This window comes from Gracilinanus agilis, chromosome 1, assembly GCF_016433145.1.
Source record: "Gracilinanus agilis isolate LMUSP501 chromosome 1, AgileGrace, whole genome shotgun sequence".
In the NCBI taxonomy this organism is placed as follows: Eukaryota; Metazoa; Chordata; class Mammalia; order Didelphimorphia; family Didelphidae; genus Gracilinanus; species Gracilinanus agilis.
Genome location: NC_058130.1, coordinates 460,406,168 through 460,433,496, shown reverse-complemented (window position 1 = coordinate 460,433,496; position 27,329 = coordinate 460,406,168). Strand labels below are relative to the sequence as shown.

The 27,329-nt window shown below is 34.0% G+C and overlaps 1 pseudogene; it reads right to left on the bottom strand.

The window, feature by feature from the left end:
• Positions 1 to 699: 699 nt before the first annotated feature.
• Positions 700 to 5,084, bottom strand: LOC123252847 (annotated as a pseudogene).
• Between the last annotated feature and the right edge of the window lie 22,245 nt (positions 5,085 to 27,329).

Sequence of the window (27,329 nt, the reverse complement as noted above, 5' to 3'; positions counted from 1 at the left end):
GAAGGAGGATATTGTTGGCAAGGGGATACTTGCATTCCTACTTGATTACAGAGAATGATTTGGCTTCCTTCCTCTCCTCTATAAAAATTTGCAGGATTATTTTAAGACTTCAAAAGAGTCTGGATCAAACTGAGGAAATCCATTTGCCTGGTTCTATTTGTTTTTATATGTGAACTTGTCTTCTCACCTGGACCCTGGGCTTGGCCTTTTTTGCATTGTGGGGCAGAAACATGGGCAGCAATGGGGAGAGGGTAGAGGGTAGCCTTGATGGTGGGATCTAGGGTTTCTGTGTAACTCTGGGGCAGGAGACCTTGAGTTCTAAGAGGAGGTGTGGGAAGACAAAGAAGCTGGGGACATGAGGTTTTTCACCCTTGGAAGAGACACATAGCAAATGCCAAATACCTGTGGACAGAGGATAAAGATATGGAGAGAAAGAGCAAGGACAGAATTGGGTCCCTTCTTCCTCATTTGGATGGGCAGATAGCTAACGAGCTAGTAGTCATAAGATAAATCTATGTCCCTAATTATGAAATTTGGTAAAGGAGGCTATTAAAGGAGTCTATTGGCTGGTCAGCCTGCATCCCAAAGAATTCTCAGGGCACTAGATATGGAGGGAGAAGGAAGGACCAAAGCAACCCCAAGTCAACAATATTATCTCCAACCAGGCCTAGGGGCAGCCCCAGAGTCAGAGGTTGAGGTCTAAATATCAAAGAGGTCAATGAAGCCATCACTTTCATCCAGGTTGTAGTCATGGTCTATAGGGGGAGAAGAGAGGTGGAGCAAGAGGGATAAATGCTTCTGAGGACATCAAGCCCACCAGCAGCCTGGAATTCATGCACTTTCTCACTGAATAAACATTTCTTCCATCTCATTTGGGAAGTCCAGTCTGCCTGGAGGATCCAGCTTGATTGGCCCAAGAAAGGTAGAAAGGTTGGACAAGTTGGAGTTGCTGTCCAAGCAAGCTAAGGACTGTAGCAGTCAGATATGGAGCTCATCAGTGCTGAGGGTACTGAGGACACCAAAATCCTTATTATCTATACCCGGGCCACTACTGCTCCCTTCAACTGTTCTGGCTGTTGCCTGCCCAATGGCACTCTAGTCCTGGGTACTGGAGGGAATGGTGGGGCAGGGACTGCTGGTGGAGGTTGGGCTAATGGTCTCAGCTATACAGGGGAAGGAATGACTGCTTGGAACTGAAGGAAATCAGGGAAGAGCTTTATACATCTTATTCACCAACAGTGCATCAGTGGGGTCACTTGTACTCCTCAAATAGATCTGTTGCTTCTTCTGCCCATTTTAGACCCTCAGACATGGACACTTCCAGAATAGTACCTAATGGAGTCTGAATGGCCAAGAGATTGTCCCCCATGAAATATTTGCAGATATCTTCATGAGTGACATGACAAGCAATTGTTCTGCACATCTTTGGTAACATTTTGGACACTTTACTGGATCCATATTTTGTGCTACTCCAATTCTTACACTCTCTGCTGAAAGTTCTTGATCTCAGCCTTCAATTCAATGAGTTTCTCTGCTCTTTCCCTGGTGTTACAGCCAAGTTCCACACCCTTCCACTGGATACTGTTCTTAGTCTTCTTTTCAATCAGCTCAGTTCCTTCCAAGGAATTCATAATGTCATAGGCAATGCCAACCAGCCAAGTTGTCTGCTGTCAGTTTCAGATGGGCTCCATCCTTGTCCTCCTGCAGCAATGACACAAATTTGGTTGTGAGCAGTTTTAATATCTTCTCATGCCTGCTTGAGGTTGAGGAGGGTGAGGTGGCAGTGCCTCCTACCCAGATCTAGCCTGCTTACCTCACTCCAGATCAGGCTGGGGGCCCTGACTAGTCACTTTTTTCTGTAGTTAATATATCGCCTAAGAAAAAGCAAGTTTGACACCAAGAGAAACTCTCTTTGCACTGTTCTTTCCCTACTGTTTATTATTTTGAAATATTCAGTACAAGGTTCTAGTTTCTGGGTCCTATATCACCAGTATTTCTAATGTACCTTTGTTCTCCATATCTTTTTTCTGTGGAAGGCAAAGCTTCGGTCATAAGGGCATAGATACTTAATCTTCTGTGATATAATTTGTAATCTGCCAGGAATGTCCAATGACTCTTTATAATCTGTCTTCAGCTTATCTATAAGAGTAAGGATGTTCCTGATTCATATTAAATTTGCAAGTTATCCAACTTCAAATGGGCCTTCATCAATGTAGCAAAGCAGTCTATTCCTCTCTAATTGATTCCTTTTCTCAGTTCCCACAGAAATAATTCCAGAACTTCTATTACCAACAAAAGTCCCAAACTACTTCCTCTGCCTTAACTCAACCTTAGCTATTACTAACTCAAAACAAAACAAAATTAAATTAAAAAAAAAGTCATAGTAAGTTTTGTTTTCTGGCATTCTCTTCATAATAAAACCCTGTCTTGTTTCATATAGTTAGTAAATGTAATATGTAAGTAGCATAAGTGTATTGATAATCCTGAGATATTAAAATAACAGGAAAAACAATTTAACATATTCACAAATAAAGATATAACTGAAAAAAGGTACATAAGTTGCAAAGGATAAGTTTTTATGTTTTCTGCAATGGTAGGGGAACAGTAGTGATGGAATGAGAGACCCATCAAAGTAGTGAAGAATGATATTAAACATAAAAAATAAACATTTAAAAATATTTGATTTACTAGTTCCATAAAGTCATATCTTAAATTTTAAGACTCCCAATATACTTCCCCCTACCATTTACTGCTTCAAGTTGCTGTCTCAAGACATTATTAGTGGCAGGGAAAAAATTATAAGATAGAATCCTTTTTACCTTAAATTAAACAAATAATTTCAAAATTTTTATGAGGAAAAAGATAAGCCCCACAGCATTATACTTCAGCCTGATTATTATAAATATTATTTTTAATTTTAAAAAGTCCTTTGAATAATAGAATCATCCAATAAAATTCATGAAATAAACATTTATGTTTAGGGCATTTTAATTTTAATGTACATTTTTAGAAGCCAATTAATTTTAGCATAAGAGGATATTGTATGTCTTATACACTACAGAACTATTCTGTAATAGGTGGTCATAATTCAAACTCAAATATCCTTTTCCCTTTTCATACTATATCTTTTAGTTTTAAATAATTTAAAGCATAAATTTAATTATTTCAAACATCATTTCTACTTATTTTCTTTTTTTCTATAATCCCATTGAATTAGGAACCTTTTTCTTAACTAAAACTGAGTGTTCTGATAATTTTTCCCTCTCAAGTTTTCTAATAATTTTTTTTCTATTTTTGTTTCTTCAGGCAATCAGGCAGCAGGACTGTGAGAATTCTCAGGAACTGATTTTGTGCTATGAATAAAAAAAGAACATTAGTTTCAACTAGTATATATTTTCTATTTAATCATTTTATTTTTTTTATTCTTTTGACACTAGAGTTGTTTATATTTTTATTTATACATTTAAATATCTAGGCTTTTATTTCATTATCATGAATTGTGAATTGTTCTTAGTTGAAGTTTGCTTGATTTAGCAAATCAAAATATTCATAAAAAATCTTGTTGGTAACTAAATATCTAAGGGCAATGAGATTTATTTTGTTGCCATTTTAAAATTCTAACAAATTATATTTGTTTTTTTCTTTCTAGTACCCCCAACTCTACAATATATATTTGAAAATACTTTCTGTAACACTATATAATAATCAAAGAAGAAATAGTTTTTTTTGCTAAGTTCCATTAAAAATTATAGAAGTGTGAAATACTTTATATTTGCACAGTATTTAGTGATGGCTTCTTTTAGAAGTAATTGGTATTATGTCCACTTTTGGAAAAATGAGGCAGAAAACCAAACATTCTTGCCTGATACTACATTGAAAATAATGCAAAGAAATGAATCTGTTCTTGAATGTCCCTGCTTATATGCTACTGAAGAATTCAGGGGACATACTTATTTGTAAAATTGTTTAGATTTCTACCACCAATCCCCTCTGTCTTTTCAATTTCTCACAGGATTATTTTTTAGAAATAAAAATAAAAATGAATCAATTAATAATAAAAAAAACCTGGCATTTGTATAGTGTAATCTCATTCGATTCTTGAATTAACTGTGCTTAGGAGAAAATGGAAGATGGGAAAATGAAGTGACTTGTACAGGGTCCCAAAACTGTTAAGTCTAAAGAAAGATTTGAAGTGAGGTCCTTCTGTTTCCAAGCCCAGCACACTATATATTGTGCCACCCAGCTGTCTTGTGAATTCTTCCCATTAATTGTTATAACAAATGTAATTCTAGTACCATTTTATCAAGAAGGCCTTTTCCATTATCTTGGTTTTCACTATAATTTTATTTTCTGAGAACATCTATTTTCCCTTTGCTAAAAACAAAACAAAACTAAAAAGAGATAACAAAAACTTTCTCATAGGACTTTTCTAATTTTTTATGTTCTTCTATTCCAAGTATCAGCTTGATCCCACTGGAATTCAAGTAGAAATTAGGGAGAAAAATTATCCTTTGTGGGGGGGATTTGAATGAAACCATGCCTCATAACATTTTGGTCTAGACCTATAGATATCTCCTAAGAGTAGAAACTATGGTCTATCTATCCCAAACAACAAGCCATTTGACCTTTTATCCAATAGATTTGGACATACTTAAGATCTGGGATAAAGTTCCTTTTACTTTCTTTCCTCTATTGCAACTGCATTCCTTAAAGACAAATCTCTTCCCTGAGGATATTACACCTCACCTAACTTGAAGGCACTTAAGACTTCTGAGTTAGTCATGGTAAGATGCAGATATCTCTAGTCCCTGAATTCTTAACTTGAGCTCCATGGATTGATTTTGTATGGAATATAAGTCACATCTTAATTTTCACCAACATATAACTGAAATTTATTATTTTATTCAATTATATAAAAACTATTTTTAGAAAGGCTCTACGGGTTTTGCTTGATTGCCAGAGGTGTCCATTTCACACATAAAGTTATGAATCCCTGCTCTATTACCTTCCCTTCCACCCCAGCTTCTTTGGATCTCCTTGGTGATCATTAATATCCTTTCCTTATAAGTGCCCCCTACAACCATCTCCTCAAACCTACCCCCAAATCCAGGGATAAGTCATATGCATAATCATGGAGGCATAAGCAACAAAATGCCTGGCACATGTAATAACTTAATAAATACTTGTTGATTGAGTGGTGAACATTCGTGTCCTATAAAGAGGCACCTACTTCCTATCCTGAAGGCCATTTTAGGATAGAAATTTAAATAAATTCTGCCCTTGAATATTAGTTTATATTCTACTGCTAGGGTGGGGGTACCAGGCAAGATTTTATACAGAGAGCCATTATCACACAGGAAAGAAACCTTATCTACTTTACTCCCTGTGGGAACTTGGGGAAGTCTTTGAAAGTTGCAGTGCTCCAGTTTTCTCATTTGTTAATATGGGATGATAGATTAGATGACCTCTGAATTTCAGCTCTCAGTGTATGAAATAGTTATTCCAAAGGGATTTGAATAGGAAAAGCCTATTACCAACCAGAGATTGCAGGAAAATAAAGAAAGAAATTTCCCAGAAGAGGTAATACCTAAGCTGATTCTCAAAGGCAGTTAAAATTTCTGAAGTAGGCATGAGAAGAGAATGATTCCAGGCACAGAAGAAAACTGGGTAATACAAGAAGGTAGGAGATAAATATTGAGTTTGAGGAATAATTCAGTAGTCAAAGATGCCTTTACCACAAAGTACATGAAACAGAGTATGTAGGATAAAAACAAAAAAAATTAGTTGTAATAAGATTATGTATGGCCTTAAACATAGTCAATGAAATTCATATTTTAGCCTAGAAACTGAATGCTTTCGAATAATAGAGTTGTCATGATCAGAGTTTTGTCTTAAGAAGATTATTTTGGAAGCTTTGTGGAAAATAGATCTGAGAAGGCCACAACAAGAAACAAGAAAAATAAGTGGACTCACCTCTGAAAAAAAGTGTAGAGTGGTAGCTGTGTCAATGGAAGAAAGAAGTACATGAGAGTTATAATGCTAGAATCTTGTAGAGTTCAGAACTTGAAAAATGGGGGAGAGGAGGCAAGGATAAAGAGGAAAGAACCCCATAGTGAAAGAACATGGGTGACTGGCAACACAAGGATGTCCTTAGATGAAGAAATATGGCAGTTTGGAAGGGGCACAGTTTTAAGAGGAAAAATGATTGTTTCTGTTTTACAGATATTAAGTGTATAGCAACTCCAAGAAGGAGACCAGTCAAGATGGCAATGTAGGAAAAACAATATAGTTTAAATTCCCCTGACAGTTCCTCCACCAAGAACCATAAAAATGCATCACAGTGAATCCTGATCAAGAAATTCGAGAAAAATCACAGTGAGATTTTTTTTAGCTCAGATTCACACAGGGAGATAAGAGTTTGTAGATACTGGGGACTAGATTTAGACAGGGTAGTTCCATAATGAGTCACTGAGTGCAAGAATTGCTCAGGGAGCTCTCTTTGTGCACTAGAACAAGAAGAGATTGCAAGTTCAGTAAAAGGGGGCTAACACTGTGCTGAGAGCAGACAGATGACAATTATATGCCAGAGCTGATTCCCAGATTTAGCACTGAATGAAGAGGTTATTAATACTAAATGATGGTGGTTCAGGACAAGGATTAATAATAGAGTGGGACTATGTAGAAGACCAGGAACAAGAGGAAGGAGTAGCTGCTTGCCTCTGGCTTTTGAACCAGAAGAGCAATTCAGAAATAAACCACAATCCAATCTGAGGTTTGAAGCAAAATAACCAGGACAGGGATCTAGAGTAAAGGACAACCTGTGGTTTATTCCTCTGAACCTGCAAAACCTTCAGTTAACTGACAATATGTGGGTCCACTAGATCTTCAAATGGGAGCAAACTCTTCCTTGTATTTTACAGATCCGAATCCAGATAAAAATCTTGAGAAAAAAATTAGAAATATAGAAATCAGATTCATTGCTTTTGTTTGTGCAAAAACTTTTTAATTTAATGTAGTCAAGGTTATTTGTTTTATATTTCATAATGTTCTCTATATCTTGTTGAATATAAATGCTTCTATTATCCTTAGGTCTCATAGGTAAATTATATTCTCCTAATTTCTTTGTGCTATCATACTTTATAACATGTTTCTATTTTGACTTTATCTTGGTATATGGCATGAGGTGTTGGTCTCTGCCTATTTTTTGCCACATCATTTTCCAGTTTCCCAAGCAGTTTTTGAATAGTGAGTTCTTCCAAAACCTTAGCTCTTTGGGGTTGTCAAATAATCAGCTACTCTGGCCATTTACAACTCTCTGTTGAGTGCCTAATTTATTCCATTGATTCACTATATTTTTTAGTTAGTACTAGATCATTTTGATGGTTTCCACTTTATAATACAATTTGAAATCTAGTATAACTAAGTCACCTTCCTTCATATGTTTCCTTAATTTCTTTGAAATTCTTGGCATTTTGTTCTTTCATATCAATTTTATTATGTTTTCTAGCTCTATGAAATAATTTGGTTTATATGGCACTGAATATGTCAATTAAGTTAGGGAGAATCATCATTTTTATTACATTGGCTCAGCTTACCCAAAAGCAATTGTTTTTCCATGTTTTTAGATCTGATTTTGTTTGAAAGGTATGTTGCAATTATTATCATATAGTTCCTGGTTTTGCCTTAGCAGATAGACAAAGATCAGTCTTCCTGAGTTCAGGCCCTGTGATTTCTCCACTGTACAGCCCTATGTCTAATAGTACCATATATTACATTATACTATAAATTAGTTATTATCAAAATAATTTTTATTAAGAAACAGAAAGGTCAGTGTAACAAATTATGCTTTTGTTCATCTTTTGTTTTGTAGAGGACCAATGACACTATGTGGTTATGTCTTAACTCTTACCTGAATTGGATTTATGAATTGGATAGTATGAGGCAGAATTGTGCAAAGTCATTAGCCTCACTCTCTCTTCCAGAGTCCTTGAAGTCCAGTAGCAAAACAGAAGTCAAGATGACTGGCACTGACCTAGGATGCAGCAGGTGACCTTGGTATCTTCAATGTCTAATCAATCTCTAATGTTATGATTAAAAATGATGAGGGCAGAGATCAAAAGGAAGAATAGTATTTTAATAAAAGCCATGCTGATAGAGATAAACTGACCCACGAGCCTGTAAGAAACCTATTCCAACCTCACCTCAGCCATTTACCTTCCTCTCTCCTCGAGCTCAGGTAACTAAAGAGGAAGTTCCAAATCACTTCCCCCTAATTTCAAACAGTCCCTCACCTCCAATATGTCATCCAAAACAGGAAACCCATGAAACCCATTGGACCACGGGAAATGTAGTTTTAAGGACCCCCACAGGTCCACAGAAGTTTGTCAAACACTATATTGAGGCTCAATCCTTCCAAATAGAACCCCAGGTGATTTTTACTAATACACTAAGCATTCCACAGTGATTGCTTAGGCCACTTTTGTGGTTCTTAGAACAAACTGTTCTTAACCACCTTTTCTGCCAAGCAAAGGTTTCTCATATTTGAGGTAGAAATCACCTTAACTCACTGAGGAGTTTAGGGACTGCCTGTCAGTTACCTTTGGCCTGGCTTAGTCCATCTGGTAAGAGCTGCACTGGATGTGGCCACTGGGAATAACTTCTCAGAGCCACATGGTGAAAAGTGGGCACCCAAAGTGTATGAGTAGCCCTTCAAATGACTGAGCAAGAACTCACATCAGAGATACTAGGTCTTCTCAAATACTCCATACACTCAGTTTATAAATATACAATAAAGAAATAAATGAACAAAGAAGCCTAAATCTTTATAAAACAATAGATCCCAAGTATTTGTGTAAGTAGTCACTATTAACATAACAGCAAACTAAATAAACATCCTGAGGAAACTGGAAAGCAGTCTTTCAGAAACTATGTAGAACTAAATTTATAGCATATATGAAATTATCTTCTAAATGAGTACATAGATTGCAGTTAAGCATGACATCATAATAAACAAATTAAATAAACAGGAGAGAAATAACCTTTCACATCTATGAATAATGTAAGCATTCTGGAAACAAAAGATAGAGCTAATGAAATATCAGCAGGATAGAAATTTGAACTTCAAAGAGAAAGTAGAGACAAATGAAACTAGTTCTCCCTCTCCTGGAGTCTGATGTTGAGAGAAGGAAAATAGTATGTTTTCAACTTTGTGGAGATATGAGCATATTTATAGGTAAAAGGGAAAGGAAAGTTAGGAGTGAAGATATAGTCACAGACACAGACAGACAGATAGATAGACATATATATACACACAGAGAAAATACTCACTAGAACAATGTTATGAAGATAAGAAGGAATTGGATCAAGGTAAAAGTGGAAGAGTTAGCTTTGATAACAAAGTGGCTACCTCTTCCTTAATGATTGAAGCCAAGCAGAAGAGGACAAGTATAGAATTTTTAAGGTGTGAAGTTGGAGAGATGAGGATGATGAAAATAAATAACTGATATTCCTATAGCTCTTTAAAGTTCATATTATCTCATTTGAGTCTCAAAGGGGGGGAAAACACCTGGTAAATGCTGCAGGCAAAAATGACCATTGATTGATTAAGAAACTGAGACAATGCTACCATTGTTTTCTCTGAAAAGTAGGTGATAAGAGAAAAATATATGGACAAGGGGATATTTTAATAATCACATCATTTGTTTTATTTAATTCCGTCTCTTACATTTTCCTTTCATAGAGTTGCCAAAATAGTCTTTCTGAGGAACACATCACAATAACTGTACTTAAAAATATTTGGCATACCCTTATAGTCTTTGTGGTAAAAATTCTAATGTCTCAGGTTACCGTTTAATCCTCTCCACAATTGGAGCTGAATTTTCCTTTCATTTCCATTTCTCTTACTCATGCCATTTGGAGCCAAACCATATTATTCCTATTTGCCTAAATTTGATATATATTTTGCTTCTATACATTTACTCAAGCTGACCCATTTCCTTCTTATTTTTGTCTTTGGTGAAATTTATCTCCCAAAGTTCACAGTTGTGTTGTAAGTTCCTCTGTGAAGCCTCTCCTAATGTTTTAGAGTTGTTAGTGATCTCTCCCTCTACAAATTATCTTGCATTTATGTATATGTGTATTTCTCTAGTAGATTGTAACCTTCTTTTCTTTTTTAAACTCTTACCTCCCATCTTGGAGTCAATACTGTGTACTGGCTCCAAGACAGAAGAATGGTAAGGGTAGGCAATGGAGTCAAGTGACTTGCCCAGGGTCACACAGCCGAGAAGTGGCTGAGGCCAGATTTGAAACTAGGACCTCCTGTCTCTAGGCCTGACTCTCATTCTACTGAGCTACTCAGCTGCCCCCTAAAATGTAAGCTTCTTAAGGCCAGGGAGGAATTATTTTACTCTGGTCTTTGTAGCTCCAAGGCAGGCACAAAGCCTTAAACTTAATGAATACTTATGGATCTTTATTGAATTGAATTAGACTTATTCTTCTATTGAGTAGTTGAATATGGTCTTCCTTGTATCCTAGTTATTCTTAAAATGATTTTATTCTATGTCTTCTGATAACTTAGTTCCATAATTCTCTGCTATAACAGACAGCAGTTTAAAGTTGGGAGTTTGTAAAATGACATTGAAAGGAAGTAAGATAACATGAGAATTACTTTTTAATTAATTATTTAGCATAAACTTTCATTATTTTCTGTGGAGTGTCATGAATTTCCAAAATATTAAAAAAACATCCATATTAAAATACATCTCAAATCAAAAATGATATTTTTTTTCATTTTCTCATTTCAAAGATTATCAATATCTCTGTTATGTTCTATTGGCCCAGACAACTGAGAGTTAATTGGCACATATGAAAATAGCAAATGCTTTATTTTACATTCCCATGCCAGGTGCTGAATGAGAATTTGTGTTTATCAAGCTATACCTTTAATAGTTTGGGCTTGTTGCTACTAATATGATCCTCATTAAAAAGAGCAGTTCAATCCAAAGCAACAACTAATTAATAGGAATTAATGACATGAAGAAGAAAAAGTTTCTAAATTAAAGACCTCAGTCCCAAGGAGTTACTTTTATCTATCATAGCAAGTGTGAATACAGGACTAGTCCAACTCTATAAGTAATGTTTTCTCCACCCCATCCATCAACTTCCCACCCTTAAGCTTTTGTCATATAAAATCCAAGTGCCATGGCCCAGACTATTAGACAACTTAATTAACATGATGCTAAAATACTTTCATCTATATTACTTTTTGAGATAGCTTTATTTTTTAACTTATTGGTCAAAATTAAGTCCAGACTATAATGATATTTTACAAAGCAATATGGAAAGCAAGATGACGGACAATTACCTGATTAGAACATGGAATGGACTGAGTCTGGCAGGGGCTGAGCACTTGTGCCAAATCAGTTGATGCTCAAGTATAAAAGGAAAGATTTGAACTGAGACAGGGTTACAATCTGAGATATTTGGGGTAGTGGAACGTTTGTAGTGTTGGTGAGGGTAGGCCTTAGGTCACCTTGAACTATCAGCAAACTCCACTGACCAATCTCTCAGTCCCAGATCATGTGATACCTTTATACTGAGTAACCTGTTCCTGATTCATACTCCAAGAAAAAGCAACATCATCTTTCAGCAAAACAAGCAGATTTTGGTTAAACCAGTCTGGCCCTGCCAGGCTGGGAACTGGCAATTATCAATTGACAACTGATAATCTTGATTACCTTTGATTCAAGCACCATCTTTGTCAGCATTAGCTTAGATCAAGAATTTCATGTTCCCCTCCTTCCTAGTTATTTACCTGCTCCCCTCCTAAGTCTGAAGCATATTAAATCTTTGAACATACCTAGATTGGTGTCAAATCTATCTCTAGGCTTAGTGATTGTATCCCTGAGACATTTGAGGGGAAGGAGTCTGGTAATATTCATAGCAAGATATAATCTGCAGTCAAACTCTAGAGTTATCCTACTAGACCAGATTAGTCAGTTAGAAGTATCTGTACAATTGTATTCACAGATTTTCATTTGGCTGGCTATACTGGGACACTGTTATTCTGAAGTTAAGTTTAGCAGATTCAATGAAACTATCTTGTGGGACCCTTTGTGTTTCACTATCACGAATTAAGTGTTACACATAGGTATCACCCAAACACATTCAGCTTCAGTTCCTCATATCACCAGGACCATTATAACATGACTAATTATTATTATATTGTATAACTTTCAAAATGTGAAATGGTTAACCATTTATAAGATATTCTGCCTGTAGGGGCAGATTATATTATATCAGAAGGTATCTGTAGTTGAATTCCCTAAACATTATTTTATCTTGTCAATACAGTGATTTGTAATTCATATTTTTGAAAACAGTCTATATCCTTCCTCTTAACAATATATTTTCATTTTATAGATATAAGCTATCCTACTAAGTTATAGTCATATTCATAAAATTGGATTTGCCTCTTTATTTTAATATCTTAAGTGTGCTTGAATTGATGTATAAGTATGATAGCATAATCCTTGATTAATCGTCCCTATTATTTCCTTCTGAAAACTACTTCCTACTACCTCTATTATTTTCTTGTGACTTTAGTGATTTAGAGTTGTATCTAGTATCCCTCATATTTTTCTACTTCAGCATCTTTTTCCAGTAACTTTTCTTCATCCCAATTTTTGAAGCCTCTTTAATGAAGTTAGCGAGTCTTCTGAAACATATATATATATATATATATATAATACATGTATAGAACATTTTAATAGAATAAAATTATTAATAATGATAGAAATTTGTATAAAATGATAAATAGTATTTGTTTCAAAAATCCATCATCTTTATTTTAATTAAGTTCCTGAAAATATCTATTTCTATTATTATTTGTAGCATATGATATTGTTTCATTGTTTCTAAAATGTTCCTTGTCTTTCAAAGAACTTTCCAAATGGAGAGAAAAACTAAAAAAGCATCTCTTTTTGTCCCCAAATTCTTCAATTATCTATCCAGAAGGAAAATATAATTAGAGAGTTTCCAAGGAGATCCCATACTTCTTTATTAATATTTATTTATTTACATAGTCACTTTCATTAGCCTAAGAAGGAAATTACTATCCACTGCTACACAACTCTTTCCCTTCGGTTGAAAACAGGATTCCTTAAATGTCATTATATCTTTTGGTCTTTTTTAACTTAGCATGAGATGTGGGACAAGCCCATATTTTCAGCCAAAGTTATCTAATTATAAGTTATATCTACTGCATAGTCCCATATATTTGACAATTTTTTGTGTTTTTTTCTCTTATGTTTAACATTTTCTACTTATAAGTTATTGGATTTGTTATTACTCTCTCTCACTCATAATATTTTTTCTCAAATTTCTGTTCTTATTTTTTTCACATTTAATGACTTTTTGACTAATCAATCCAAGGAAGTATGTTCCTCAAAACCCCCTTTTACCTCCCCTAAGAGAGAAGCAAGCTTGCATTTATAGTATACATAACTTCTAACTCCCTTAAGCAAAGAAGACAAATATAGCACATGCCTTGTATTTCACTGGAACCGTAGACTTGGTGTACATATTTTTTGAGACTCAAGTACAACTACCTGAGACTGTGTGACTGTCACTGGCAGCCTTGCCTATGAACTGTCACAGTGAAATGTCTCTTTTGGCTCCTTATTCCTATGAACTGTCACAGTGAAATGTCTCTTTTGGCTCCTTATTATATGAGAACTCAAAAAAAAAATAATGCTTTTTAACCCTGTTCCATTGTTCACTTCTTCCTTGCTTCTAACACATGTCAGTTTTAAAATTATTATTATTACCAATTTTCATCAGTTAATTTTTTAATTCCAACCTCCTTCAGCAAAGATAGTTTGCATTAAAGTCATCACATATACCTCAGGTCTCCATTTAAATCCATGAGAGAAATATACCAAACCTTTCCAAAACTTATGTACCTGCACAACCCCACACTCTTTCTTCCATCTAAAACTTCTTTAAAAAATATTTATTTACACCAAGACAGATTCAGAATGGGTGAAAGACTTGAATAAAAAGAAGGAAACTGTAAGTAAATTAAGTGAACACAGAATAGTATACTTGTCAGATCTCTGGAAAAGGAAAGATTTTAAAACCAAGCAAGAGTTGGAAAAAATTACAAAATGTAAACTAAATAATTTTTATTATATTAAATTAAAAAGATTTTGTACAAACAAAAACAATGCAACCAAAATCGAAAGGGAAACAACAAACTGGGAAAAAATCTTTATAACAAGAAATTATGACAGAGGGTTAATTATTCAAATATACAAGGAACTAAATCAATTGTTTAAAAAAAATCAAGCCATTCCCCAATTGATAAATGGGCAAAAAAAATCAAAATTATTAATAAGCACATGAGAAAGTGTTCTAAATATCTAATAATTAGAGAAATGCAAATCAAAACAACTCAGATGTATAACCTCATACCTAGCAGATTGGTTAAAATGATAGCAGGGGAGAGTAATGAATGTTGGAGGAGATGTGGCAAAATTGGGACATTAATGCTGGTGAAGTTGTGAACTGATCCAACCATGACAATTTGGAATTATGCCCAAAGAAAGATAAAAGAATGCCTTCCCTTTTGTTTAGCCATGTCATTGCTGGGTTTGTACCCCAAAGAGATCATTGATAAACAGACTTGTAAAAAATAATTATAGTTGCACTCTTTGTGGTGGCAAAAAACTAGAAAGCAAGGGTATGCCCTTCAATTGGGGAATGGCTGAACAAATTGTGGTATATGTTGGTGATGGAATACTATTGTGCTCAAAGGAATAATAAGCTGAAGGAATTCCATGTGAACTGGAAAGACCTCCAAGAATTGATGCAGAGTGAAAGGTGCAGAGCCAGAAAAACATTGTACACAGAGACTGATAAACTGTGGTAAAATTGAATGTAAGGGACATCTATACTAGCAGCAATGCTATGACCCAGGACAACTCTGAGGGATTTATGGAAAAGAATTCTACCCACATTCAGAGGAAGAACTATATGAGAGGAAACACAGAAGAAAAACAATTGCTTGAACACTTAGATTGATGAGAACATGTTTGGGTATGTAGACCGGAAAGGACCACACCAATGCAACTATCAATAATATGTAAGTAAGTCTTGATTGATGACACATGTTAAAACCAGTGGAAATGGGAGTTAACTATGTGGGAGGGAAGTTTGAGGGGGTGAAGGAGAAAGTAAAAACATGAATCATGGAAGCATGGAAAATTTTTCAAAAAAATAAAAAATAATAATTTCTAAAAATATTTATTTATTTAGAATATTTTGCCATGGTCACATGATTCATGATTTTTCCCACCTTCCAGAGCTGACAATCAATTCCACTGGGTAATATATGTATCATTGTTCAAAAACTATTTCCATATTATTCTTATTTATAATAGAGTGATCTTTTAAAGCCCAAACCCCAATCATATGTCCACATCGTACCCCATGATCAATCATATGTTGTCTAAAACTTCTTTGAATAGAACATTGAAGCTTGTTCCCTTTTGAATTGAGTGAAGATCCTTATAACAGAAAAATGTCAATCTAGACATGAGATAGGTCAATATAGTAAAGTTCAAATATTTATTTTATTTCCATTCAGTTAGCTTGCATAAATATATTGCTTTTAGGGGAAAAACAAAACAAACAAAATAGGACATGTATGGTTGCCAGAGTGTAAATACTTCACACACCAGATAAATACATAAATGTATTTAATTATTGTTGGTAGTTATATGTAGATTTAAAAGGAAGACAGTATTCTAATTGGCCATGATTATTTCTTTTTCCAGGATTGTCACAGTCAAATCCTTCATTTCCTTTAATAAATTATCCACAAACAAATAGCAAATGCTCTCTATTTCCCTTTGACTCTCTGTCTGCCTGAACTATCTCTTATACACACACACACACACACGCACACACACACATGCACACAGAAGAAGCAGTGTGCTTTAGTGGACAAGAAGCCAACTTTAGAAAAGAAGAAGATTTTGTTTCAATGGTTGCTTTTGGCACAAACTGGATATGTGATTCTGGACAAATCATTTAACTATTCATTGGCTAAGGCTAAGACTAAGTTGCAAATAAAAGGATTTGATTGCATCCCTAGAAGAGTACCTGCCTAGAAACCCAGAGGTCCAAAAAAGAAAGAAAAAGAAAACATTACTTTATGAATCAATTTATCCATCTCTTTATTTCCTTGCTTATTCAGCAATTTATTTAGTATTTATTCATTTTCATTGATTTCTTTATTTATTGGGCTTGTTTATAGCTGGGGTGGTAATTTCATCACTGTAGGTAGCTCCAGTCCAGAAATATCTTGTCTGAATGAAGACTCCCATCTGTCTTTGCAATTTATACTATGGCTTTGGTGTAAATAAGTCATATATAAGTAATTGTGCACATGTATTTACGTAATATATTATGTGTCTATATATATTATTATATTTGTGAGGCAAATTGTAAACATACACACAAACATGTAGAAAATGTAATGAAATTTTAAAAGACATATTCTGTATTATGGGATCTTAAATCAGGGTACAGAATCAAGATTTGATGATATATTTCAGGCAGTCTATGAACTTGGGATAAGGAAAAATTTGATAGTTTTTTAAAATAATTGATGTCTTCTGTAATAGTGCACATTAAAATTTTTATTTAAAACATTATTCTGAGAAGTGTTTAATAAGCTTCACAAGATTATCAAAAGGTTCATCATACATATGTACATCCGCAAACATCCACACACATCCACATCCACACACACACATGCACACACACACATACACACACACGCGCGCGCACACACACACACAGAGTTTAGAAAAATCAGATTTATCTAGATCAAGTTCCAAAATGCCCAATGGCTGTTTTATTTCAAAATATTTTTTTCTGACATAAAGAATTAAAAGTAATGTTTCACTTGACTCTGCATATGAAGGAGAAGCTTTATTACAGTTTATTAATTGTGGGATTTTATCCCAAGGAAGCCAAATTCAGGACATTCCCAAGACTATTTTTACCATTCAGATTAGCTAACATGAGAGAAAATGTAAATGAGAAATGCTGTAAGGAAAGTGGGAAAATAGAGACATTAATGCACTGCTGGTGATGTTCTGAACTGGTCTATCCATAATGAACTACAATTTGAAAGTATACAGAAAGGGCTATAAAACTTTGCATACTTTTTCACCTAGTAATACCTCTACTGGATCTCCCATCAAAGAGGTGTTTTTTTTTTTAAAAAAAAAAAGGAAAAGAACTGATGTACAAAAAAAATTATAGCTGCTCTTTTTGTAGTGTCAAAGAACTAAAATTGAAAGGATTCCCATAATTTTGGAAATGGATGAAGAAGTTGTTGTATATGTGATGGAATGTTACTGTGTTATAGGAAATGATGAGCAGGATATTTTCAGAAAAATCAGGAAAGAAATATATTAACTGATGTAAAGTGAAGTGATCAGAACCAAGACAATATTGTACATAGTACCAGCACTATAGTAATATTGAACTATGAAAGACTTAGCTACTCTGATCAATATTATGCTCCAAGACAATTCCAAAGAAATAACTATGAAAAATGCATTCCATCTCCAGAGAGAAAATTTATGAAATCTGAGTACAAATTGAAGAAACTGAAGTATGTATTTTTCTTTCCTTTCCTTTCCTTTTTTTAAAATAGTTTGTATTTTTTTAGAAAATTTCTCCATGGTTACATGATTCATGTTCTTACTTTCCCCTTCACCCCCCCACCTCTCCATGCCCCTATAGCAGACTTGCATTTCCACTGGTTTTAACATGTGTCATCAATCAAGACCTATTTCCAAATTGTTGATAGCTGCATTGGTGTGGTCATTTCAACTCTATATCCCTAATTATGTCCGCCTCAACCCATGTGTTCAAAAAGTTGTTTTTCTTCTGTTTTTCCACTCCTGTAGTTCTTCCTCTGAATGTGGGTAGTGTTCTTTTACATAAATCCCTCCAGATTGTCCTGGGTTATTGCATTACTGCTAGTATAGAAGTCCATTACATTCGATTTTACCCCAGTGTATTGGTCTCTGTGTACAATGTTCTTCTGGCTCTGCTCCTTTCACTCTGCATCAATTCCTGGAGTTCTTTCCAGTTCACATGGAATTCCTCCAGTTTATTATTCCTTTGAGCACAATAGTATTCCATAACCAGCATATACCACAATTTGTTCAACCATCCTCCAATTGAAGGTCATACCCTCATTTCCCAGTTTTTTGCCACCGCAAAAAGCACGACAATAAATATTTTTGTACAAGTCTGTTTATCAATGATCTCTTTGGGGTACAAACCCAGCAATGATATGGCTGGATCAAAGGGCAGGCATTCTTTTATAGTTTTTTGGGCATAATTCCAAATTGCCATCCAGAATGGTTAGATTAGTTCACAAATTCACAAGCAATGCATTAATGTACTAATTTTGCCACAGCCCCTCCAGCATTCATTACTTTCCCCTGCTATCATTTTAGCCTATCTTCTAGGTATGAGGTGATACCTCAGAGTTGTTTTGATTTGCATTTCTCTAATTATTAGATATTTAGAACACTTTCTCAAGTGCTTATTGATAGTTTTGATTTCTTTAACTGAAAATTGCCTATTCATGTCCCTTGCCCATTTATCAGTTGGATAATGGCTTGATTTTTTTTATACAATTGATTTAGTTCCTTGTATATTTGAGTAATTAGACTACAAAACACTTTTCAACCAATGAAAACTAGATCTAAACAATTGGAAAAACATTGATTATTCATGGGTAGCATGAGCTAAAATAATAAAAATGACCATTCTACACAAATTAAATTACTTATTTAGTGCCATACCTATCAAACTACCAAAAAACTTCTTTACTGAATTAGAAAAATACTATAACAAAGTTCATTTGGAAGAAAAAAAGATCAAGAATACCAAGGGAAAAATGAAAAAAAAAACATCAAGGAAGGTGGCGTAGCAGTACCAGATATTAAACTATACTATAAAGTAGCGGTCATCAAAACAATATGGTCCTGGCTAAGAGACAGAAGGGAAGATCAGTGGAATAGACTTGGGGTAAGTGACGTCAGCAAGAAAGTCTATGATAAACCCAAAGAGGCCACCTTTTGGGACAAAAATGCACTATTTGACAAAAACTGCTGGGAAAATTGGAAATTGTAAAACAATATGGGAGAGATTAAGTTTAGATCAACATCTCTCACTCTGCACCAAGTTAAATTCAGAATGGGTGAATGACTTGAATATAAAGTGGGAAACTATAAATAAATTAAGTGAACACAAAATAGTATACTTGTCAGATCTCTGGGAAAGGAAAGATTTTAAAACCAAGCAAGAGTTAGAGAAAATTAAAAAAATATAAAATAAATGATTCGGATTATATTAAATTAAAAAGTTTTTGTACAAACAAAAGCAATGCGACCAAAATCAGAAGGGAAACAAGAAATTGGGAAAAAAATCTTTATAACAAAATTCTTTTTTTTCAATACAGTTAATATGGAAATTATTTTGCAGGATTTTACATGTTTAATTGTTATCATATTGCTTATCTTCAAAATAGAAAGGGGAAGGGCAAGAGAGAAGGACATAATTTGAAACTGAATTTAAAATTAGTTTTAAAAACTAAATATTTTATAGAGTACTATTTAGAGGTTCTCCCAATACTACATGAATCAAATGAATCTATTAACAACAACTAAATTGAACATAACAGAAATTATATATCTATATATCTATATCTCTATATCTACATATTTATACATAAATATAGATATATAGATATATTTACCCACACACATGCAGATGAGTTTATTCATATATGTGTATATTATACATATATGTAACTATGCTTATAGTTATATGACCTGAGCTCATAGAAAGGTAAGATAATGAGTTAATGTTAATTTGCCTAGAAAGATAAATAGAGAATACATCATAGAGTTAAATGAAAACTTTAAAAGTCTTATAGAGTTTGGAAGTATATGAATGATATATTTGATTAGGGAAAACTAGAATTTGCATTTTGACAAAATTCCAATTAATTTTTATATATAGGATACAGTCTATATTGTGCATGATCTGGAGTTAGAGAACTTGGGTTCAGATCCCAGTTCAAACCTTTTTGACTTCAGACCAATCATTTGGATTCTTTGTTTCGTATTTTTGTGATTTGAGCTACCCTGAAACTCACACTGGAATACTGGGTCATGCCAACTTGACAATTTCATGTCCAAATGTAGCTTGAGTCCCAACCAGTATATCCACTTTAATATTTAGATATTTGACATAATTAGCTCAAAATAAAGGGATTTTCTGAATTAATATGGTACAAATTATAATAATAACCCCTTATTACCAAAATAGTGCACACTCACCAACAAATACGCACAACTACACAGTATTACTGATGAGAATGAATGCACAGACTATGTTACAAGAGATGCAGACATGTGGAAAACACTTTTAATCAAGGCAGCCCACATTTCTAACCATGGAAGGGCCATTATTTTTTCCTTTTCATTTTTTCCCTCTTTCTCTATTTGTGGTACTCATAAAATGCCTAGAAGTATCTCTGTAATTCTTCTGAGCTCTTTGGATCTGGTCTTCTCCATAGGTAAAACCCTGACTTCCAGAGCTGACTTGATCTCTCCTGACTGAGATGACTTCTTTAGTTTGCTCTTACTTTTTGAAGTCACAAGGGACATGGATGATTTTTCAGTCATGCTAATGGCTAGCCTTCCACCAACTGAGCTGAAGGACTTTACTTTTGTATAAGAATAAAAATGTCATTCTTCATACTTCCTCTACACTGGCATATAAATATCTAAAAAGGTTGAAAACTTTTATCTTGCAGTCCTTACAGTCTCTGAATAGGTCATTCAAGTTGTGAGTCACTCAAGTTTTCATGTTCTTAACAAGCTGTGAATATAACATCAGCCTACCACTATAACTAAAATGATGAGGATTGGACTAAATGGTCTCTAAGATCCTTTGTAGCTTCAAATCTATGATTGGAACTATGATCATAATTATGTTTTTTAAAATAATTTTGTAAGACATAATTTTATGATTAGGGCCTTTCTTTGAAGCAATAGCAAAAAATGTATCTTAAAACAATGTACCAGAAATAAAAACTCTACAGAGTAAATATGATAAAATAGAAAAAGCACCAAAACTGAAGATTTGGATTCAAATCCTGACTTGGACACTACTTAGGTGATCTTAGACGTGTCCCTTAAGCATTTTGAGTTTTCTCATCTATATAAATGTACATAATAATAATTGTGTTACCTTCATCAAGAGCAGGTAGGTGGCACAAAAGATAGAATGCTAGACTTAGAAGCAGGAAACCAAATCTGACCTCAGACACTTAACATTTCTGTGACCCTACAGAACTGACAACCCTATTTGCCTCAATTTCCTCATCTTTAAAATGATCTGGAAGAGGAAATGGCAGACCACTCCTGTAACTTTTCCAAGAAAATGTCAAATAGGGTGACAAAGAATCATACATGATTAATAAACAATAGAGCAAGGGACCACTCTATCTTCATTTTAAAATGCTATAAGGTAAATATCAAATAAAATAATTCATTTAAAGTTACTTTATACATTTTAAAGTAGTATATAAAGTGTCAGTTTTTATTGCTAAAATTATATAATATTAAGATGTTAAAATAAAAATATTTAGTCCCTTTTATTATAGGAAATATGATATATATGTATATATATATATAGACAACTACGCTATAAAGCAGCATGATTTCCTTATGAGTGATGCAAATAATAAGTAATATTGGATATCAAAAAAACACTTCCCAAGGCAGAGGAGAAAATGGAAGGAAGTGGTTTGAAAAAGAATATTTGAGATGTTAATTTAAAATCATGGGGAATGGGGAAGAAACACAAAAAAAGTATGTTATCATAGATCAGATCTTTGATTCCATTGGTATAAAAAATCTAAATGAAGAAACTCCTTTTGTGAATGCAGATCAGTACTTTGTTTCCACTCAAGAACCTTAGGGAATTAACTGCTTGTGACACGATGGAATTATGAGAATTAATTAGACAGTATCACAGAGATACTAGCTCTATCAAGGCAAGATTTGAATGCAGGACTTATTAACTGCTGAGTTACCAGTTTATCTCTTAAACCATAGTTCCTCTCCATGCTGCTGTGTTATGATACTAGTATTTACGAGACCCCCATGTCAGGTTTTTCTTATTCAATTTCTGACTTTATTCATTTCAGCTGAGAGGCAGTGACATGAATAAGATCAAGGAAGATTGGTAAGGGAAGGCTTGCTGAGCTTATGCCCTAAAAATACAATCATTGAGACATTACTTTCAAGAGACTTTGATATTTCAAGTTAACATCTTATTTGGCAGAACTGCATTCTCCCCTATTTTGTTCAAGAAAAGTGTAGAGTTTAAGGAAATGAAAATTTTTATACCCTTTTTATCCCCTTGGCTACTGATGTGCTGATATTTTGGCACTCCTAAGATCTCATAGCATTCTCTAGTGCCTTTTTAGTATTCTTTTTAGAAAAATAAAACTCCAGTGGTTATATATTCAACACAAGTGATAGACGGGGGGGAGGAGGGAGGGGGAATCCTATTTTCTTAGACCAATCCTCAAAGTTTTATTTTTTAAATATAGGAGAACTGAGGGTTCAAAGTCCTTGCCTTCTGAAGAGATACCAGTTGACAAATAACATGCTTGAATATCTTTTCAGAAAAAGCTGAATGAGATGTTATAGCAAATCATTTGAATAGTACTACCTCCTAAGAACTTAGATAATATTCATTCATTTATTAATTCAATAAGCTTTTAGTAGGAACGATTTCTATTTTCAAATTTCCTATATACTATTGATTCATTTTTTACTCTCAGTCATATAATTTAGCTTTTATAACTGAAGAATCTTACTGATCAAAAAAGTATATGATTTTCCCCAAGTCATAATAATATCTAAAACGAAACTCACATACTTGGCTTGGTGGCTTTATTTTTCATTAAAGTGTATGGACTTCTATATCTTATTTTCAAACTATATTATATAAAAACAAGTAAAATAATTTAGAACATTTCTAAGTATGTGCCATATTCAATTTTGGGGAGCAACTGGGTAGCACAGAAGATAGATTACTAGACCTGGAGTCAAGAAGACCTGAATTCAAATCCAGCCTCAGATGCTTATTTACTATGTGACCATTGTGAAGTCACTTAACCCTGCTTGAGTAAGTTTCCACATCTCTAAAATGATCTGGAGAAACAAATAGCAAACCACTCTGATATCTTTGCCAAGAAAACCCCAAAATGGGATCACAAAGTGTCAGACATGACTGAAACAACTAAGCCACAAAACAACAAATATACAATTTTCTTCTATATTGTTTATCCTTCAAGTGAATTGCCTGCTAGGTTTACTATGAGATAGTGAGAAAACGTGTCTATAAAAGAAAAATAGAAAAGTTTTAAAAATCAAATATTTTCAATTCATCAATACATCACACAAAATATCTGATATTTAAACTTTGCTATTTTTCTTTTATAGACACATTTTCTTACTATCTCATAGTAGTACCTTTTATACACCATAATGTTTTAATAGACATTGCTGTGGTGGTGGTGATAAATATTCTTTTTTGGAAAATGTACCATAGGAGTAGCTAGGGGAAAACTTATGATAAAAATATCAATTTTATGCCATCTGCACCCCATTATAACAAGATAAAACATTTCCCCATATTTTCTTTTAACCAACAATGTTAATGTCAGCCATAATTCTTGAAAATGTATTTCTTATTTACTTCACAAGAGAAGGTTTATAATAGGAAAATTAACAACCAACAAACTGTTGATTCTTTATTGGTTTGGGACCATCTGGAATAACATTCTAAACTCTTGGATGGGATTTTAAGCAGCCATACCGTACCCTTTCCCCACTTAAGTGCTAATCAACTAGCAAAAGTAAATAAGTCTGTTTTCAGTTTCGCCTATACTTTTCAATGAAGTTTTATGGGCTGTATTTTTTAATTGGAAAGTACAGAAGAATCTCCTTATATTGCTGGCAAGAGGGGGAAAGATAGGATCTCTTTGATAACTACTTGTGTGATTTGGAGTCAGTCACTTAGTCAAAAAATATTTACTAAGCACCTACTATGGGCTATATTCTGTGCTAAATCCTGAAGATACAAGAGATAAAAGATCATCTTTGATTTTAAGGAGCTCACAATTTAATGGGGTAAACAACATGCAATATATATGCATATATATTATTTTAATTCAAGCAAAATCAATAATATTACTATAGTAATTAAAGGTTCTTAAAGGTTCTGCTCCTTTCCACCCAAGTGAAAGGGCAGCCAATGCTCTTTGCATTCATTTTAAATTCAGTAGGACACCCAGCCCCTATGGCTTGACTTGTTGAGGTTGCCTTAGCCTCCCAGTCAGGTGAAATAGGTGAAAGCCAAAGGGATAAGGACTGAAGAATAAGAGCAGACTATCATGAGGTGGGGGATACAGGAACAATGGCAGCAGAATATGACATTAAAAAAAACAAACAGAAGAAGCAGTAGTTGCCAGGCCTAGGCCAGCATCTGTAGTTATAAGTCAAAAGTCCCTAAAAGGCTTAATGGTACAGTGAAGGTAATCACAGCTAACAGTGCTTCTGAAATGATTTTTAGTCTTAAAATCTTGGTTTTTCCTTCCCCCCCAAAATCTTCAACTCCAATAGTCCAGGATGTCAAAGCTCTTTCTAAAATGTGATTTCCAGAATTGAAAAATTGAGCTGAATATACTTGTTGTCTATGAACCAAGTCAAAGCAGAAGTACAACTTTCATTTTCTCTTAAGTGGGTCCTGTGTCATTGATCTAGCTTTCAAATTTATGTCTTATTTCCATTCATCTTGTGTTAGCTCTATGATTAATATTACTTAAATTAATTCATTCTAAGGATAATGGACTAACGTATATCCTTTACTGGTTAACTTAGATTTTAACAGTTTGAGTAAAGATTACAATAATTTAACACACACACATGTCACGAATGATGAAAATTTAAGATGTGGAAGAAAAAAAGAAAGACATTTTTAGGTTAAGGAGAATGTTCCCAAACCTAAAAATCTACCTATATTAATTGGAAAGCATGATATTAGAAAATGATACATTAATTTTCTGATGCTATAAAGATAATTTTGATCAATTAATTCCTCTATTTGGGTCTCATTTTCATCTTCAAAGTGTATTGGAAGTTGAAATGCATGACATTTTTTAATGATCTTATCAAGCTATAAAATTTTATAATTATGTGTATTCATGCCACTAAAGCAACTAACTGTTCCACCTTTATATATTACCATCAAGTCTGATCTTTTTTCTTTGTATATTGTCTTGCTTTATATATTTTTAGATTTATTTTCTTTGATGTTTTAAAACATGTTAAATTTATAAATCATAGTTGTAATATATACACATTATTTTGTCCTATGAAAATGCTTAATTATTCTTGCAACCAAATATAACAAAATCTGTATAATGTGGTTTTTTTGAGGATGGATTTCCAAATTAAAAACACATTTCAGGGGGCAGCTGGGTAGCTCAGTGGATTGAGAGCCAGGCCTAGAGACGGGAGTTCCTAGGTTGAAATCCGGCCTCAGACACTTCCCAGCTGTGTGACACTGGGCAAGTCACTTGACCCCCATTGCCCATCCTTACTACTCTTCTACCTAGGAGCCAATACAGAGAAGTTAAGGGTTTAAATAAATAAATAAATATGAAAAAATGAAAAAACATATATTTGAAAATATCATTTTAAAGTTAAGCTTCAAATGTCTTTAAGTAGTTTCAGTTTTTCATGAAGTCTCTTTCTCAAAGTAAAACTGATCATCATTGTTTTTAAATAGTTTATTCTATGAATTGAAAGTTGACATTAAAAGTCTTTTCAAATAACACATTGTATTTTGATTACACATAATATTTATCAAAAATACAGAGTTGTTTTTCTTTCAAATTTCTCTTGCATCAAACTTGAGCATTTTCTAACTATACCTTTGAACTGGAGAATAACAGCAAAGTGAGAAAGATGAAATGATGTTAAACGAATAAAATATTGGTCTTTCAAAGAAATGCTTTAAAATTTCATGTTAAAATTTAATATGGTGATCTTCTCTAGTCTTATTCAGTGTAAAATATATACACATACAACACAGACTCTGGGTCTACTACCCCAATCCTGCAGTTGCATTGGCAAGTAAAGTCCCCTCAGGACTACTGGTGTTCTAGAAGACCATATTACTCTAGTACTCTTATAGTTCATGGAGACCCACTAGTATATCTACATAATGATTATCAGCTGATATCAATTAAACAGCCATTTTTCATTTGCAATTAGGAATGAGTATTTACTGATAATATGTTAAGAATTGTTGGTGCAAATATACCTGCAAAACTCTGAGACATTCTTCCCCATAAATTTAGATAGCATCTGAATAAAAGTGGACTTAAGCATATAACATATGTGGCCCAGCCAAGACCTTTGGCTAGAAGTCCCTCCTTCTCTTTTATGAAACCCTCAGAATATTTGACAGAAGTATCTGTATACCTTTCTTATAGGTGTCCAGTAAAGTATCTTTAAGTAGCCTTGCCTCAGCATGTATTTGTATGTTTGTCCTTGATTTTAAATGCAGGCAATATTGCCAGTTACTGCTTATTCAGACACAGCTAGCATGTGTAAGAATTAAAATTTAGTTATTATAGCTATATATTTAAAATATGTGGCCGCCAGGAATCAACAATTCAGGTTGATTCCGTAATTAAATCAGACCCAAGTCAGCATCGGGTTGAGGAGTTTATTTACAATCTGGTAGGTCAAGTAGGGATAAAGAGTAAAGGGAGGTTAGAAGTCTAAATAAATGAAGCTGTAAGCCACAGGGCCCAATAGCCAGATAGGCAGAGTTTAAAATTGGCCCAGCTAGGCCAAGGAAGCCAGCCTAACTTACCCACGTGACAATACAGAGTGTAAGCTGTCTGTGGTCTCAGGAGATGCTTCTTCCTCCAGTTCCAGATGGCAACTGCCCCCACAGGAAGTTCACTCACTTACTTAAAGAGATCATGTCTTTCATCACTTCCTGTGGTCCACCTCTAATTCAAATGGACAAATGGCAGTTTCTACATTGATTTGGACTGCCCAAAGGGCAGTCCCTTATTCTTGATTTGTTACTTATTGTCACGTGTGGGTAACTCGTCTCCCCTCCCCACTAAG